This window comes from Pyrus communis, chromosome 17, assembly GCF_963583255.1.
Source record: "Pyrus communis chromosome 17, drPyrComm1.1, whole genome shotgun sequence".
In the NCBI taxonomy this organism is placed as follows: domain Eukaryota; kingdom Viridiplantae; phylum Streptophyta; class Magnoliopsida; order Rosales; family Rosaceae; genus Pyrus; species Pyrus communis.
The window spans coordinates 14,318,675-14,337,814 of NC_084819.1; the positions used below are offsets into that span (position 1 = coordinate 14,318,675).

The 19,140-nt window shown below is 34.3% G+C and overlaps 1 long non-coding RNA gene across 2 annotated transcripts; it reads right to left on the minus strand.

The window, feature by feature from the left end:
- Positions 1-13,686: 13,686 nt before the first annotated feature.
- Positions 13,687-19,140, minus strand: LOC137721792 (uncharacterized). 2 transcript variants are annotated; one of them, XR_011066721.1, is made up of 4 exons: positions 19,001-19,140; positions 18,567-18,666; positions 13,852-13,931; positions 13,687-13,742 (listed from the first exon to the last, which is right to left on the minus strand). It is a non-coding gene; the product is annotated as an uncharacterized lncRNA (long non-coding RNA). The 2 variants fall into 2 exon arrangements; XR_011066720.1 differs by lacking the exon at positions 13,687-13,742 and having other exon boundaries at positions 13,803-13,931.

Here is a 19,140-nt window from a genome sequence, read left to right on the forward strand (position 1 = left end):
CATCTCTTTATTTGTATAATTTTATTTCCAACACATGTATTTGTTTTTTTACTACTGTACTCTAAAAATTTGACACATCAACTATGTCGTTTGCCAATTTAATAAGGCGTGAAGAAGTACAAAATCCGATAAGAATTGAAGATACACATTCAAATTTCCCGATTTTAAAGAGCATAAAATGGCCCGACAAAAAAAATCGCATAAAATGGTTGGTGGTTAGCATATCACAAGTGTCAATGTCATTAGCTACCGTTCGTTTGCATGCTTGGTATACAGTATTCCCACTGAGCATTGATGATATAAGGTGAATCCATTCTCACTATCGAGCTTTAAACCAGATCAATTGGTTCTGAATTAGATCATTACCAACTGAATGATCTCCTTAGTTACCTAACATATTATTCTTTTTATTACACAAGGTGATTTACTACCCGTTTATTAGAGGCGAGACATACCTTATTAACATGAAAGTTTAAGGTATTTAATTTGACCTCAATATAGAGTAACAATAATCACATACCCACTTTGACTCATCTAACTCTTATCTTTTTCTTTATTATGGGGTACGTTTTTCACCAATTGCTGATGTGGAGGGTAATTTTCAAACAAAAGCAAGCTCCTTTAACTCTACTTTTAGATGGTTAATCAAAGGCAAGAAATATATAATCCTTACGTGCTTGATTTAAAGGGAAAAAGGTGTAACTAGGGATTCCAAAAGCATAATTAATCCAAAAGGAGGGTAGGCAATTATTTAAAGTTGTTCTGCTGTGCATGTCGATTAGGGTAAGATTACTGCTACATAACCAAACCAAACCATATGAGCAGCAAATGCCAATTTGGGCAAGGTGACATTTACGACAACCAGGAGGCAGGAGCCAACTTCCCTATATATTCGACATTGAAGTATTCCTTTTAGTTTTCAATAAAAATCCCATTGACCCCATTTTTTTGTTTAATAAGGAATTTTATTAGGTATTAGAGGTCTCATGATCTCCAAGTTAATGATGCATTCATAAAGCATTTTATACTGCTTGTATAATCCTTATTTACAACGGGGAATTACATTCCTATTAGAAGTATAATAATTAATTAACTATAATTTGATGTGTGGTTTTGACTTTCAAGTCAAATAATACGTCAAAACAGAGTTGGCAACCTAAAAGAATGCATTCATAAAAGTTTGAAGTTGAATTGAGAATTTCAAACATTTTCTCACTTTTCACTTGAGGCATTTACACCGTTACTTTTAAAAGACAAAGCACCATTTTGAATTTTTTTGGGTTTATTAACAAAAGTGTAAATTCGATTTTTCTTTCGTAAAAGTGTTTATTCTGATTGACATCTCTTATTGAGCTTGGTTTAAGAAAAAACACTGTTGAAAAGTAAGCATATATGTCTCTCTGTCATTTCACTACACAGGCCCCTGACAGTATCCATGTATTGAGTCTTAATTTGACAGGGCATATGGCGTGCAAGCTTGAGAGTACCCAAATTCTCCAATAATCTGTCGGACCACCAACGATTTCTCTAAATTGATAGGGATTTTCCAAAATAATATTTACTCCATAAGAATAATTCAGGTGGAGAACAAATGTGGTGGTAAAAACTAAAAAGTAAGAGGCCCAGCTGCACACAGATGTGACCAAACCTCCCTCGAGCTTCAGCAGCAGTATGCACCACCATATATAGCTACAATCCAACAGGCTCACATTTCTTCCTATTGACTAAAATACTGGAGGAATATATATCAATACCAATAATGTAGAGTTCATAAATAACAGCCAATACTAGTCTAATTAATTTAATTTACAAATTACTAGTAAATTTAGAGTTTCGTCTTAAAATTATACATGAAATTTGACTAATAATAACAAACCCAACTACAGAGGTTGAGAGGTAATTCAACAAAGCAAGCCCCTAATTCTTTGTCAATATACTTCATAGAAGTAGGGTTATTTGATCATCATGATCATATCGAAACTGGAATTTGTAGATGTACGGGGCCTTGGGTCAGATTTATGTAAAGGAGATGTTTTCACCACTAATAATAAAAAAATTATGTGTATAGGACTCTACTTGATATTGTGATATTTGGTAAGTAGATATGATATTTTCTTGCATAATCTGCAGTTAATATGATACAAAAATAAGAAATTTTGATTCAACTTGTTACCGAGTTGAGTCGTTATTAAGTCATTTGTTACTAAGTCGGATTGTTATCAGGTGACATGTCAAAAACCCGTTAAAATAATGGATATAACACTAATACGATCCGTTTTCTAGGTCTGTAATATTAAGCATGATAATTTTGCATAACCCGTTAATTCGAACAAAACGACACGAAAATAATAGATTCCGAATCAACTCGTTAATAAGTCAGGTCATTATCAAATCACATGTTAAAAAGCCATTAAAATAATCAATTTGACACAACACAATCTATTAAGATAACGAATTAGATACAAAAACAACTAATACAACGAACACAATTCGTTTACCAAATTCTAAATATATGACAGAAGCGGTTTCATAGAAGTGCCTCTACGGAGGTACGTAAGATTATAATTTATAATGAAGCTGCTCCCTAGCTAGCTAAGCTACTGCTCCCTAGCTCATACAGGAATCAAACATGGGTATATAAATTCGTAGAAAGGGATCTCAGCAGATACCTTCCACCAAATTCACCATTGAATTTTAGCCATTGGATCAAATTTCAAATATTCGAATTAGTAAATTTGGTGAATTTGATGGAAGAGATCCGGATCCCTTTTCTAAATTCATCAGTCGACATCGTCATGCCAACGTTTTCTGTCCTTCCACAGCTCTCAATGCCAAATCTTTTGCTTGGTCGAGAGACTAAACACACAGGTAATACACAAGCACGTAATACAGACCTAGCGACGGATTCTGCTATACTCGATCTTCCTCGACGGAACGGAGTTTGAAGTAAAAAAAACCATGGCCTTTTGCTTCACACAGTGACAGAGTCTCCTCAGTCCGTATGTTACACTGTACAGTGCTTTATTTCTCTCATTCTATTACCATCCCCTCCTCTCACACTCTTCTTTTTGTCTTATTATCCTTATATACTTACCCACTCTCGCGTAATGCACAATGCCTAGTTAATAATGTCATAATGTTAACCCTACTAGTACATTAGCATTTATTAATTTATTTTCCTAGTCTCACTCTCCAAGTTTACATTTTATTTTTCGTAAATAATAATGCTATTTTTATTATCTAAATATATCGTAATTTCATGTTATTTTACGTGGCAAGTGTGGTGGATAAAAATGTTAATTAAAAAGAATCTTGTGGCAGTTGACTAGACAATCACACAAAAATATCAGTTTATTTTCAAAGTAAGATATCAACCAAACCCTAGTTATCGGTGTTCCTTATGAAAAAAAATTGAGGTTTTACTATAAAATCAATTGACAATATGAGAAGTAGCTCAACCTCTTATAAATCATTGCAATGTTTCTCATTTTACCAATATGTGAGACTCTTTTTACCTTCACGTCCTCACATGCCCCCTCACGTGTGACTAATTTTCAAACTAAACACGTAGATAACACAAATTGGGTGATGAGGAGCACGTGTGGCTTGGGTTTCACACGTGGGCCTGCTCTGGTACTATGAACAAAGTTGATGTTCTACCATAAAACCAATTGGCAATATAAAGAGTAGTTCAACCTCTTATATGCATTTGCAAGATTTCCCATTTCATCAATGTGAAACTTTTTTACTTTCACATCTTCACACCTCATTCTATCCTTCCTTCCGCTCCTCTTTCCATCGTCATTTTGCTTCTCAATATCTTTTTCTTCCATCCACATTATCTTGGGTAAAATTGTATATTCCCCTTTGTTAATTACTTTGATTTGTTTGGAAAAAAAAAAAGAAAGAAAACTAATAAAAAGGATTTGAAAACTATGAGTTTGAATCAAAATGACAAAATAAATGTATAAATAAATAGTACCAGGAGTGACTTTTTAAGTTCAAAATATTCTTAACGTTAAAAATAAACAGTATAAAAAAATGTTTCGTTAAGATCCTCGGATAAAAAAAAGGGAAGAACTGAGAATGGCGCCAGCGATTGCCTGGAAGGCGAAATCATCACCATGCACTGTACTGTCATCGTAGAAAAAAGGAAAGCTACTCGATAATATATATAAGCATAAAAAAAAAAAAACTCAGTAATGAATTAGTAACCTTGTTTTCTTCTTTTTCTTGTTGGTCAATAAAAAAATTTTGTTTGCTCCAATTGTATATGCGAGAAGGAAATGATACACACTCTATTTTTTTTTTTCACTTGTCAAAGTCGTTCTAGTTATATATGAAATTCTTGATTAATACCAAGATCAGCAAATTTTGGGGGGAATTTCTATGAAATTCCACTCCACAAAAGTAGTTACAGCCTTACATTTTGAAGCTTTGTGATAACAAAAAAGCAGAAGAAGGAAAGGAAGCCAGAGAGAAATCTTAGCTCTAAATAAAGAAATGAATCGATAGTTTTCGTCATTACACAACGAATACGAAGTTAAATTTATAGCACCACCACACTTACACTAATAACTGTTTCTAACAAATCTTGTTGATGTGGCATTTTCTTCAGTATACACATGGCACCTGAATATATTGGTAAAAAAAGTCCACAACAACGGATACACTTATATTTAATTATATTTGTTGTTTTTGTTAATATTATAATTAGAAATCATAAAAAAAATGCATAGAAGGCTAAAATGAGCATGTGAAAATGAAGTCATGAAAAACTCAAGTAAAAACTAATGAGTGTTTGAAAATCGACTACATTAAAAGACTAAAAAAAATTAGAAAAAAAAAAATCCAATGTGTTATTCATAAAGCACATTTCACAAAAACATAAAATTCCTCCCTGTAATTTAACTCCTTGGGATGGACTTCTTACAGGCACAAGTAAAGATCAAGGATTTTTAGCAAAAAGGATAATGCTGCTATTAGAGCAATTCCACTTTTAAAGACTTTGCATCAGCACCCAGCCCATTTATTCACTTAGTGAACAGTGATAGACCCCAATAAACAGTAATAGGCCAAATACATCTCCACCCTAACAAAAAATAGCCTAGTCCATTTTATTAAAATATGATTAAATAAAATGAATCTCCAATTGGACATTTAAAATAATAATTTTAATAAGTTTTAAAAACCTATTTCCTTACCTAATCATTTGACCGATTCACTCTCTTTTCTCTCTCTCTCTCTCACTTTTCCAGCTCACTCTCATGAGCTCTCCTTCTCCTTCCTCTTCAAAACCTTCAACAAATCAAACACAAAATATTATTTTTGTAATCCCTGGAGCTTAAGGAACCCAACCATGGCCTTGCATGCGGCATCGGTGCATGGTGCCAGGTCCTACCATTGAAGCCGAGAGCTTAAGCTGACACGCCCCCATCCTGATGTCCTATTCCCAGAAACAAAACCGTGAGGGAGTGGTCGAGGCCCAAAGCGGACGATATCGTCCTACGGTAGAGTGGGGCCTAGGGCAGGATGTGACATTAGCTCTCCTCGGATCTCTCTCCCTTTGTTCGCTTTTGCAGGTCCAAGGGTTTCGGTTCTGCTAAATCTCTCTCAGCGATTCGAATCCCTCTCTGGGTTCGAACACTTTCTCTCTCTGCGGTGGACTTACACTTCATGGCTACATCGTATCCGTAGATCCAAGTCGTCGATTCTATCCCTGACGTCAACATGGCGTTATACGAGCTGGTCCTAAGGTCTGTCAATTTTGGGCTGGCCTGGAGACCAGCATAGACTGGGTGCCAGGCAATCCAGTGGGCTGGAGAGACTTCTTTAGGTGCCAGGCCATTTTTTTGGCTGTGTGCCGGTCTATCTCACCCCTGGTGGAAGTGCTCTTAGATGTCAGGCTTCTAGGGAAGGCCTCTACAAAATTATTTTGATGGGTCTGTGGTGGGTGGTTCGGCTGTAGTTGGTTTCATCATTAGAAATCATCTCTCGTTTAACTTATTGTCGCTGAAACTAGTAAGCTTGGCCTAAACGCTATTACCTATGAAGCATGGATACTTCTGTTTAGTTCCGTATCTCGTATTTGATTCTTATCGGATACGATATTTGCCTGATACTCATCTGACACATATTCTGGTTGATGGACATGAATTTGACATGAGGGATACGTGTATCCTACATTTAAGATACGTGTATCCGGCTTTTAAGATACATTTACACTTTCAAAAAAAGTAATGAGAAGGAGAAAATTAATAGGAGACATCTATAATTGAAAGTTGATTAATACAAAGAGCTTCTCTCTAATTAAAACCATGAATACAACTCTCACACTTCTTCTATTGTATAAAGAGGATTAGATTTCAAACTTTTCTTATCTAACAACTCAAATGTACTTGAATTTGGATGATGAATTATGTTTTAAAATTTATATTTTTGTTACTATATACATTTTTATTTTCCGTATCCATAGCGTATCGTATCTTACTTTTTAGAAATTTTCCGTATCGTCATGTCATGTCATATTGTATCGTCGTATCTGTATCCGTATCCATGCTTCATAGGCTATTACATTGGCAGAGGCTTTGGCTTTGCATAATGCCTTTCTCTTTGCAAGTAGAAAAATCTTCAAAATATCGTAGTACAAGGAGACTCGAAGATTGTCATTAACTCTATTAAAGGAAGATGTGCATCACCATGGAGATTCAGAATGATTATACAAGATATCAAATGGCTGACTACTTTTTTTGACTTCGTTGTTTAGTAGCATGTATTTCGTGAAGCAAACTTTATAGTTGATGATATCACTTATATAGGTCACAATGTTAGTAGTATGTGCACTTAGGATAATGTGCTTCCTAGTGAAGCAAAACATGCATTTGTTTTTTACTGCCTACGCCTTGGGTGTACCTCGAGATTTTTCTTTTAATTAAGAGATGCTAAAGAAACTCTCTAAAAGTAAGACTTTCCATGAACTCTTTGTTACCTCACAGTTTAGTGTTAATTCTCATGCTAACATTATAAAATATTGCGCTAAAAATATGAGGTAACAGAAAGTTTATGGAGAGTCTCACTTTTGATAGTCTCTTTAGCAGTTCTTTAGAATTAATGTAGTTCTTTCTCAAAAAAAAAAAAAAAAAAAAAAAAGAAAAAAAAGAGATAAAATTTTAACCCATACACCAGCCCTAGCTTCATATGGGGTTGGTTGATGTGTCATCTTTTCCTTCTTATCCTTTTCTTCTCCTTCCATCTACTATTGATTCTCCTAATTTTTCAATCCGGCCTGTCCAATTCCTCAACCCATGTGGGTATTCCTCTTCCCATCTCTTCTTTGCTCCGATCTTCAGCCATGTTCTCTGTCGAGTTTGTGTGTAGAGTTCCGGCGCTTTCACCAGCTCGGGTGTTTCCAACACTACCACATTCTCCTTGGTGTCTGCCATTTTCGACAGTGTCGTTCGGGGATTTCCCTGAGCTTCACACATGTGGTTGGATTATTTTGCTTGGGTGCCAACTATCTCTTGCTTATGCTGTGCACAGGAGGTGTCTAAAGAGGAGACGATCGGCGGTGGTTGGAGAATAGGATGGCTGGATGCTCCTCGGAGTGGCAATGGAGAAAGTAGTGGATGCTTCTCAAAAGTTTTGTTGTTTTTGGTCTCACTTTCTGTTTCTGTTTTTTTTTTTTCCTTTGTTTTTAGGCCTTTTTTTGTTTGTTTATATGTGTAAGTTGGACCTTTGTTTGTTTGTAAGTGTGTGTTTGGTGTTTAACAAATCACTCCCTTGACCAAAAAAGAGCTAACCTAATAAACCAGTCTTAGTGAAGTTTTTCTAATCGTATATATTTTCAGTTAGGGTAATGCTAGGGAAACTAAATTTTAAAATTAAATTTCTAAATTCAAATGATGTGTTATCAATAGGAAATAACCACGTTAATAAATACTTAAGTAATAATCTAATCATTAACAACTATATCTTTTAATTTACAAAATTTAATTTTCCAATATTACTTTTTAAAATTTAAACTCTCTAATATTTACCTTTTATCTAACTAGCACTTTGATTTTCAAACGTAGGGACCGTTCCCATGTTCATCGAACTTTACGTTCAACCTTGATTAGCTCTCTAATTGCTGGGCGGCCCCACGGTATATGCAGGATCTAGGCAAGCACCTGTATCTCACTAGGCACATGTCAGCAAGGGAAGAAAGTGTTGGGTTACAATTACAATAATATTGAAGCCATCGAAATTAATTCTCTCCCGATTATTTTGATTATTAAATGATGCATAGCCAAATGTGTACTGACCACTCAATTCCATGCATGAAGTATTCTACACTATAGTTACAAAAATTGATGTTGCATGATGGCTATTAGCAAAACTAATGGTCCAGACGTAATAGAGATGAACACAAAAGAATTTACAGTCGGGATGAACGATAATAGCTAAAAGAATTTATTATACAAGAGAGACTTCAAATTCAATATGGTTGTTTTATAGTGATAGTTTTTCAATTGGTTTTATATTTTTGTGATAAATGCCTTAAAAACACATGTTATTAGACAATCGTATCTATGCGTTTCTTGTACGATACTACTTAATATTTGGTATAGGCTCAGAGGTGATATTAATCATTTTACTTTCAACTGTAAGTCTGTAACTAGTTTTAAATTTGGATATATAGTGACATATAAAGTTCCATTGATATTTGATGTTGTATGATGACACTGTTCCTTGAAACTTACTTGATATATGACGACAGATCACACGTACATGACAGTCACTGGAGATATTGACCAAAACTGGCAGCATGAACACTTATGAAGCCCCGGCTTTCCTCTTCGGTTATTATCTTATTTGGGAAAATCTTTCCGTAATTCCATACATGTTTTGGGTAATGATTTATTATCTTCTTAGATGTCTAGTTTAAGGATATGGCTTTGGAAATCGTAATTTGATTCATAATTGCCGAGATTTTTTTGTGGGTGCATGCAGCTGTGCAAGAAGAATCATATGGCTTGCCCTAATTTACAAAAAAATAAATAAATAAATAATAATAATAATAATAATTCTGTTCAGTCACTGGAGTATTCTTTCTTGCAAGATTTTGTTTTGTTGAATAAGTAAAATACTTCATGAATTCTGTATTACTTCATGTTTTTTAATAATATTTTATAATGTTAGTACATAAAGTAAGATGACAAAGAATCTATAAAGAATATCACTTTAAGAGAGTCCCGTTAACTTTTCTCTAACATTACAAAGAAAATTCTCCAGGAATCCTTTGGACAAGGTTTTATTGTTTTTTTCCTAAATTTTCTGTTTTAGCATTATATCAGCTAATCAAAGAAGACAAGGACACGGATAACGTTAAACAATCATGCATGCATGACTGATGACTTTGTTTCATGATCGAGCCAATTATCTCAAGGGAAAGCGATTGGTCTTCTGCCCTTCTTGCTAGTTGCTACCACTAACTAACGAGCCAATAATATCATTCCATATATCATAGCCTAGGCCTAGCTAGAGACTACTCCATAACGCGTTCAACGACTTTGAATGAAATAATTAGCTACATGTTTGGGTTATACGAGTTTGTGTTGAGAATAAATCGCATAAATCAAATGTGCTTATAAGTAAGTTAAATTACTTTTTATATTATCAATTGATTTTGTGGTGAAACTTTAACTTTCTTCATGATATTAGAACATGTTGTCCAACGTGTGAAGTACAACAGCACAAAATCAATAAATTCATGTTACAGTAATGCTCACTTAAGGTCCTCTTTCATTTAAATCTTTGAATTAATCTGATGATGGACTTACCAATAAGTTTATATTATTCATGTTACACCCTAACAAAATAATAATCTCGACTGAAGAAAAATTTTCACGCATGATAGCCTTCCGTATTCTTCCCCTACTTGTCTCTCTCCCCCTCCCCCTCCCTCTCCGTATGAACTTTTTGCGCGAGCAACAGTGCAGATTATTGATTGCAGATTTTATTGAAGAAGAATTTGAAACAGAACATGTAGCCATAATGACCCAGGGAAAGCACATAACCTTTAAGCCAGATTGTTTCTGCGTTTGTAGTTGAGCACATCGTGTGTTTTATTTTCATCGAAGTTGACAAGCAATCTGATATTAATGAGGTGATATTTCCCTTGGATGTTATACAAAGTTGATCTTTTTATTAGTCAACACAGGAAAAGTTTCTTGTTTTCTTAATCTTAATATACTAATACTGCACTTTTTACTCGTCGAAAATCTCAGACCAAACGGAGGTCGAGGTGAGCATAGGTTAATTAGAACCCACAAATCTTTGACGGAGAAAGATCTCTACGTCGAGGGAGGTCTAGAAACTATCTCGACGAATCCGACTAGATTCCAACTGGAAACTCGTTGGTTGTCGTCAGAGACGACTAGGTTCATTGAAGAAAGACGACTGTAAGTCGTCAGCGGTGATCGTCATTCGGCTCTGCCAGACGGCAGCCCAGTGAGGTTTGGGAAGACTCTGGGAGATCGGTTCCGTGGCTTCTCGGTGCGACTCATGGCTTCAAGCCGGGGCCTAAACAGCTCAGCGGCTCGGCACGAGCTCACGTCTTTTAGCCGTGGCCGAGTGTGATTTAGGTTTTACTAGAAATTGGTACCCGCGCATTGCTGCGGGATTGAAATATGTATGAAAAATTATGTTGAAAGATATAAGAGATTGTGTCACAAAGATTAACACTATTTACATTGAAAATGTTAGATGAATTGTTATGTACAAAAAAATTTGATCCACACAGTCCACATAGGTAGTTCATGTTGCCTTGGATTGATAGTAATACTTGCTCAAAAGATATTAGAACTTTGTCCTACCTACATGCAAAAAAGATTACATTGACACATTCTACCTGGGTAGTTTTTGTGGTTTTGGATCGATAGTAATATTTACAGACAAAAGATTATGAAACATTATCCTATTTACATGCAAAAAGGATGACAAACTATTGTTCTATTTACATTAAAAAAAGATCATAAAAGTTGTTGACTGGAAGATGGTTTCCGTTGTGAATGCAGGTTTATTGGCTTCATTGAAACTGTGAATCAAGAGACTGAATTTATATTGTATATGAGATCCATGACATCCGATTTATAATGTAAAGAGAATAAGTGTATTATTTACATATGACAATAGCGTAAAGTCAATAGATTGATTTAAATTTCGAAGCAGCCTAATGGGCATTCTTATCATTAAAATCAACTTACATGAAGGTAAGCCATTAAAATCAAGCGTGTTGAGGAATTCAGTAGAATACATTATATTAAAAATTCTCAAAATTTCCAGAAGATGGGCATAAAGAATCTGAACTTAATTTGACCATATAACAAATTTATTGCATAATCATTTATTTCCGTTACAATATTATTTTTTGACGTAACAATAGCTCGCTCTCGTAAATATTCAACATTGGCAAAATGGTTTCCAAAATTTGGATAAGTTGCTAAAAGAAATAGAATGAATAAGATGAGTGTGTAAATGAATGAGTACGCCATACTGGTTCTTAGAGAGATGCCAGACTCAAATGTAATATCAATGAGAAAAAAGGAACACCTACTTTAATTGTGAAATCATGACCTTTAGCATGATTATTTTAGCAACAGCACCTCCATATGTGCCACGATATATATAACCATACTGCAAAAGTTATTTCAAACACACTATTGTTTATATCTGCACAACTAATAGAGCCATTAAAAGAAAAAAGAAGCTATCTTATTTGATGCTAATTACAAAACCTTGGCATATGTAGGCTTTGATTAAAAGGTTAAGTACTTACCAAATCATTCCAGTTGCAAAAATGCATGGAATATCTACAAAGTTCCCGATAAATCCAGAATTTTATTCTCTCTTCCTCCGTTTTCCCTGCACCCAAGAACAGAAAAACAATTTAGTGCCTAGTCATACCGACTAACCTAGCAAGCAAGTACATTTTAGACCATAGAATATAGAAGCAGTAGTCATAAAGTGTGAAATATAGATATTTTCAGACTAGTATCTAAATTCTTTTTTTTAATCAAATACAATTTCTTATTCGAATTGCAATATTCTACATGTATCTGACAACCTATAAGTCACATTAGAATCATAGCTATCATGCAAACCATTTGATAACACATATTTGTAGAATTAGTCAGTTGTGTGCATTTGAATGAATGGTATCATATTTGATCTCAGGTGCAAAATTATATTCTACTGAAAGAAGTATACTGTGCAATTTTGTTAAATAAAATAAAATAGTTTAATATTGGAACAATGCCTTTAAACCATGAACATTTAATGTGGAGAAATTGGAAGTTGAAATCAGTGGAAAACGACGTAGGATAGAGGAAAAATTTCAAATAATGTTGTGATCAAAGTTGGAACTCCGTTTAGAGTTCAACAAAAAGATCAGTTGAAAATGCACTCACATACCAACTTCAAAGAAAATATAGTGTCAAATGATTTTGCCAGGAATAGAAAAAAGCAAACTTTATATGGAAAGTGAAAATTTACCTGCAGACCAACAGCAGCAAAAGCAAACGAAATACGTCGTGAGTTACTGCAAAAATGAGAGAGGGAAAGAGATAAAAGATGAGTGATTAGTTAAAGCTATAATTTTTTAAGCATGTTCTACAAATTGAATCCTTTAGCTATCACATTGACATGCTTGGAATGAACAGTATGCATAAACGTGGTTAAAAAACAAACAGAGATGCAATATCACCAAAATTATCTCTCTGTTATTTTGTATTGTGATAAGATTTATGCTAAACAATGTTTTCACCAAAATTTAATAATAAAAAGACCGCAGTAACATGAGAGAAAGAGTTGATTTCTACCCCAAAATCATAAAGTTAGAAAAAAAAAAAAAAGGATTTTGATAACATTGTTATCTTAAGAAACCCCCAAATTTCGAGGGATAATTGCTTAATGAAATGATCTTAGTAAAATGTTCAGTTTATTGGTTCTTCTGCTTTATGTTACAACCATTTGACAATATAGTTGCAATGCAATATGCATCCAAGACCAAACCCATCACATTCGGAAAATTGTAAAATGAGAGAAGAAGAATAACTACTTTAACGTCTTTTTTCATTATGATGGCTTTATCAGACTTTACCATCCTAATTTCTACTCTATCTTTCCAAATTTCATTATCCAGAGAAGTCCATTTAAACTATTCCAATTGATTCCTTCCAATCTCTTTATTTTATGATCTCATTAGAAATCATATAAAGACAACTCCTATTTTTGTAAGCTATTTCTACAAGTATTTTACGATTAAGAAACTACTGTAAACACATAAAAACACAAAACAAAAAAACTAGACGCTGTGTCAGTGTGTGTGGGCGTGCATGTTTCTCCCGTACCTTTTATCAAATAGGTGGTGTTTGGTGCTACTACGCATGATTGAAGATTGAGTACCTGAAAATCATAGGACTCAAAAGTCATCTTTAAGAAGAAAGAAGAAGAATAAAATATGACATGAATACTCAGGGATAGGCAATCAAACTGAGTCCAGTGAACCCCCGCCTAAAATTGAGCCACCAAGAAACTCAAATGAAAAATAGAAAGAAGACCCAACTTTAATCTTAAGTAATGTATATGTTGGATTCTTCCATATTTTATGAAAATAGAAAATATGATATGAAACAAACTTTCTTGCCTGTAGTTTTGAGGATGTCTGGGGTTAATTCATGTTCTTGTGCCAAGGAAATAATCTGTCAAATTCAAGCACAAATAAGGTTAAGATTATTGTCAATAGCTAATACAACATACATTAAGAAGGTTCTTGACAATGAATAAATAATCTCAAAAATCATACTCAACCTGCATTGTAGAAACGAACACCGTAGCTTATATACATTCTCAATGTCCTCAGCAAGTCCTCTCTCCAATGGCTCGGCAATCTACAAAAGGTTTTTAGGAGATTATAATATAAAAACTGAATCACATAAAATTTCTGAAATTAGGTTGCTTCTTACCGGCCTACTAACGCTCCGGTTCGAAGATACGACTACAGAACAGAGGTCTAAGGCCGAAGGGGTAGAGAAAGACCTAGGAAGACTTTGGAAGAGACTTTAAGAAAAGACTTAGAGTACTTAGATCTAACGGAAGATATGATACAGAACCGAGCCCAATGGCATTCTAGGATTCGTATAGTCGACCCCACTTAGTAGGAAAAGACTTTGTTGTTGTTGTTGTAGTAGGTTGCTTCTTACCATAGTTCTTTTATTCTTCTTATTGGGTGTTTCAGCAAAACATTTCATTGACAAAGACTACCATTGTTTCACAAAATGAAACAACAGGATCAACCTACAAACAAAAGCATATCCATCAAGAAAAGAAGAAAATAAAATTTTACGTTCTTAAGGGGTGGAAAAGTTACTTTAAAAAGAAAAAACGTGAACAGAGGATGAGGATTGGGAACAAACAATTACCTTGACTTCTAATTCCAAATAAAGTTCTCTTAGGTCCTTCATTATTGAATCCAAGTAGAGTTCTCCTGTCCCTAATATCGTGTGCTCCCCAAACTCCTCAACTTTAGTGATTGCAGAGTATAACTCTTGCTTATCTTTCTTAGTCCTTCCACCATCGTTGGCAGCACACATGGATTTAGTGGCTGGGTTGCTTCCTAATGATCTCTTTGATTATTTATTTTTTTGTTCTTTCTTGTTCTTTATCCCGTTTTAAACCTCATTTATAGATTTTATTTTTAATTTTTATAATCAATCTATATCACAGGTTAATTATATTTATCTACCTATATAACATTTTTTTTTTATAATCAAATAAGATTGATGTGTCTTGCTTGTAGATATATTATGTTTTTTCTACCTTTTAGTTAAGTTTCATATCTTACTTATAGGTATGATATACATTCATATATTTGTTACTTGAGTTAGGGTAGAATGATTTGCAGATAGATTTATGTCAATATATTATTTTTTTTGTTATAAGATATTAATTATATTTTTTGGGGTTGAAAATTAATAATATTAGAAGATTTTAATTGATTTTTAATATTTTTAGAAAATATAAAATGAGCATTAAAAAAATAAATACATATAATTAGGTAATTGAACTCACTCCTAAAAACCATCAACAATCCCAAATCACATCAACAATCCCAAATCACAAATTCTGATGCATTAATACACATCAACAATCCCAAATCACATCAACAATCCCAAATCCCAACTCCCAAATAAATACATTAATGTTTTTGGACCTGGATCTAAAAGCCCCAAAAAAGAACACATCAACAATCCCAAATCACAAATTCTGATGCAATCAAATTAATCCCCTACTACCCTACTCATTTCTCAAAATTAAAACCCTAATAAAAAATTAATCTCCAAATCCCCAATTTGTAAATCCATAATTTGAACCCTAATTCAAAAGCTCTACATCGTAATCCCTCATTCGTTTTATAAATATGAAATTGCTTACCCTAAATGGCTTGAACGCCGGAGATAAAGCAAAGAGGATTGTGGTGGACAGCGCGGTACATGGTGAGCCGGTGTTGGTACAGAAACAGCTTGGCGGAAGAAGAAATAACCCAAGTTTAAACATCATAGAAAAGAAATTGATATTTACCATAGAGTTTGATTTGGGGGTGTCTTTTTGTTGGAGATATGCCCTGAAAGTCAATCTTTGGAAGAAACCTTTCAGGACAATGTCTGTATGTATAGATAACTCTAATACAGCAAAGGGCAAAGTCACTCATTAAGACTATCTCAATAAACGATATACGTCCAAAATAGTGAATCCATGGACAATGGATCGATGGAAGAAGTAATCTAATGATGTTAGACTGCAGAGACCTTCTTCACATAACCATAATGTCTAAAAGGTTCCTGGTCATAGGATTGTCAGAGGGACACTAACAATACATAGACCAGTACATACTATGTCCCATTCAAATGTGAAGGATGGAAAATCTCAAGCCATTCGTGTAGTGACACTAAGACAAGTATGTAGGTGCTCATTAAATGAATGAGTTCACTGAACACAATTAAACGAGAGTACATGCATGGAGGTCTACTCACATGTCAAGCAAGTAACTCAACTGGTTGGAATAATGTAAATAATCCTTTGACCTGAGACATCATAGTTGTCTTGGGGATACGTTGCTGATTATTTGATAATGAGACGTGACCGCATCTCATCTTTGATGCATTGTTGAGGTCAGTGATTTATTCTCAGAGGCATGTGAATGATCAACAAGGAATCTTTAATCCTCAGTACGAGAGAAAGAATACTCTAAGATATAATTCGGGAATCTTCGGTCGAAGTATCGAGCGTAATGATGGAAGGCATTCCTATACGACTCAATTGAATCATATGACATAGTTTAATCACGTTAAGGGTTTCACATAAAGTATCTGTACCCTAGTAATGTGATTAAGAGTATTGATTTAGAGAATGATCGAATTACATTGTAATTCCAACTGAATAGGTTCTCTGACCAAATTCTACATTAGCTTGGGTAGCCATGATATATGGTTAGATGTCACTCATGGCTTGTGGGTCCTTCTTGATGATTGAATAAGTAGTCATCAAAGAAGAAGGAGAATTAAAAGTAAGTTTTAATTCACTAAGTGATTGGATAAATACTAATCAATTGGATTGGTATCAATCATTTCACTGCCTCGCTAATTAGAACCTAAAACGATTGTACACCAATACACTCTTATGGTGAGACAACTAAAGGATGATGGAATTAATTAATTGGATTAATTAAGTGTTATGATTAATTAGGAAGTCTAAATAAACCATATAAGCGATGAAAGATTGTTTCGGGCTTAAAGAAAGTTTAGGGTTCATTCGGGCTCATTGGGCCGAAATCCATTGGGTCCTTTATTCAAGCATAGGATGACTTGAAATGATAAAAACCTAAAGTCCAAACCAACACTAAATGGCCAGCCAAAGATGAGGAAAGAAGAGAGAGAGAGAAATAGTCAATTAGTTGACTTACTTCTTTTACCTTTATAAAAGGAGTTTAATGAGAAAGTTTCATTAGGGCTTTTGTGTGTTCTTTTCAACAAGAGAAAAACAAGTCTCTCTCTCTCTCTCTCTACAGACACATAGCTGGCCACCAAGAGGAGAAAATAGCTAATCATATATTCTCCTTTTGGTTATTCCAACATCCATCTCACTACACTAGTGGGTGTGGATCTTTAGAGGTCTTCTACCTTGGAGACTATAGGAGAATCAAAGGAGTTCCAAACCTATCAAGGTGGAGGAAGCAAGGAGGGAGGCTAGGCTTAAGAACTTCCAAGAGGAGAGGTCTTGGAGGTGGTCACTTATTGGACTCAAGTCAAGGTCCAAAGGTAAAACACATTTCTCCTTAAACTTGTTTTTCAATAAGTTTCTTAGATGCAAGCAATATGAATCTATGCTTCTTGAAGGGGATTTGCATGACTATAGCTTTGATAATATGCTTCCGTTGCTTATGTATGTTAATTTTGAATTGAATATGCATGCTAGTCACCTAAAATCCCACTTAAATCTCAATTTTTCCCTTCACTTTTCTTGTTAGACTAAACATATAAACCAAGAACGTGTAACATGAATCACAACCATCCAAACACAAACTGTAGTTCATAACTATTGTACAGAGTAGAACTTGTACCTGCAAATCCAGCTTTACACAAATACACAACCTCCCCAAAACCAAAAATAAGGAACGTAGGATTTTAGAACAAAGAATAAAACTTTGGAGGCCAATTTCGTGAATATTTTGCGAAATAAAGTACGAAGGATTTGAGAGGACCGCAATGAGTCAAATGAATCCAACTCTACAAAGTCTGTGCAATGAGTCAAATGCACTGCACCATATGATACGATCAAATCCACAATCTGGTTTTGAAATTGCTCATAGATGACCAAGTCAGTTTTCTCTTCACATATTCCCATTTGTTGTCACGCAGGAATTACTACTCCCATGACTCACAGCTCCATCAGTAGATTGCCCGTTTTGTTGTGGCTTCGGCGTTTTCTTTCTACCAAATTTGGCATCATAAAACAATTTAAAATCTTAAAAATATAAATAATTTTAGATGAGATAAATCCATGAATTCTTTATACAATCCTATCCATCATATCAAGATTCGCAACTGCACAATCTGTTCAACCAAAATTCAATCCAAATCTACTAAACTCTAAGCATGTAATCAACCCCAAAACAAAAATTATATTAAAATAAATTTGAAAACAGAAGCAAGCAAGAAAAAATAAAAAAAATAAAAAAACAAACGCAAATAGAAGGTTTGATTTTGTTTGCATATAAAATTAAAAAGATGCATGCATTCAACATCCACGTTAAGAAGCTAAGAATTGGATTGAGTTCATATCAGCCACATCGTACCCTTATCTCAATCATTACTCTATCTAAATCCTAAATTTGTAGAAAATGCATCGAAATAACATAGTGGTACATTGTGTTGGTGCAATTCTATAGACACATTATCATTGACATCCCAAAGTTTTCGTGTATACATTTTAAAAAATGAAAGGAGAAAAAAGTGTACAACAAATACCTATCAGGAGCGATATCAGAGATTTCTATGGGAGCCCAAGACATCAACATACTTCTAATACAAGGCAAGCTTCCTTCATAGTACACACCATTCTTTGCACCTTCACCAGCAAAAATGGAAGAATTGTAATAATTAGTGCTTAAAGTGAAATTAATAAAAAATTAATTAAGGAGTAGGCAAGTACCCCCAAATTGGGCTGGAAATCAACCAAAATTTCGGACAGAAATTGAAAATCCCAGGTGGAGGAAAAAAAAAAGAAAAAAAAAAAAAGACAAACACAACAAATTGTTTTCCCAAAATCCACCTAGCCTTCGCTCGAAAGAAACAACGATCAGCAAAGGGAAACACAAAGACTCTAATTCAAGTAAAATAAAACATTCAAACAACTCAAATCAAACGTTCAAAACAAAGTATACTATCGAGATAAAACTCACCAGGAAACCCTAGCTTTTCTGGGTAACATTTTCTTCGAATTAAACTGAAAATTTGAAGAAGGTGAGAATCATGACAGAGAGTGAGAGAGAGAAATCAAAGGAAAAGAAAAACGGAAAAGAACTGGAAGCAGGAGCTCCAA